Below are 696 nucleotides of genomic sequence, written 5' to 3'. Positions count from 1 at the left end.
CGGTGGCTGGGGTGCACGCAGAGGACAACCCCGGTCACCTGAAGACAGGCCTCACGGCAGCCACGGGCACAGCGCTCAGGGCCGCTCCGTGCCGCCCGGCGAGGGGCGGAGGCGTCCTCCTCACGGACAGCGGCGCCCACCGCCCGCGCCAGGTCAGGTTCCAGCTGCTGCCCGGACACGCTGAGCACCGCGGGGCTGGGCGTGAGGCACGGAGACGGCTGGCCGGCGTCACGGGGTGCTGGTCTCCCCCCGCCCCGCCAGCCCTCCGCCCTGGGCCAGGGGTCCCCAGGAGGGGCCTGAGGCCAGAGCCGCCGGCCCCGGCCCCCAGGGAAGGCGTCCCGTCGCTACTGTCCCTCTGCAGCGGGGGAGCCGGCTGGCCGGGGAGCGCCCAGGGGTGGGGGACCGCAGCCTGTGCCCAGCGGTCAGCGAGCGGCCCTGCCTGGGACACTCCAGGGGCGGTGACCCCAGGGCAGCTGCAGGCGCTCGGGCGCTGGGCAAGAGACAAACCCCAGCCGAGGCCTGGGCGTGCCACGGAGCTCCCAGCCGCCGCAGAACAGGGTGCTGGACGCTGGCCAGCGTGCCGGGCAGGCAGACGGGGCCCAGAGGCCTCACATAGGAGTCACGTGGTTTCCTAGTAACACGTGAGTGACACACGGCCCCCTGGAGGGCGACTTGTAAATATTTGTAAATGCAGCA

This window comes from Condylura cristata, unplaced genomic scaffold (assembly GCF_000260355.1).
Source record: "Condylura cristata isolate star-nosed mole 26May11 unplaced genomic scaffold, ConCri1.0 scaffold00003, whole genome shotgun sequence".
NCBI classification, from domain to species: domain Eukaryota; kingdom Metazoa; phylum Chordata; class Mammalia; order Eulipotyphla; family Talpidae; genus Condylura; species Condylura cristata.
The sequence above is the reverse complement of the archived record's forward strand: the minus strand, read 5'-3'. Positions refer to the sequence as shown.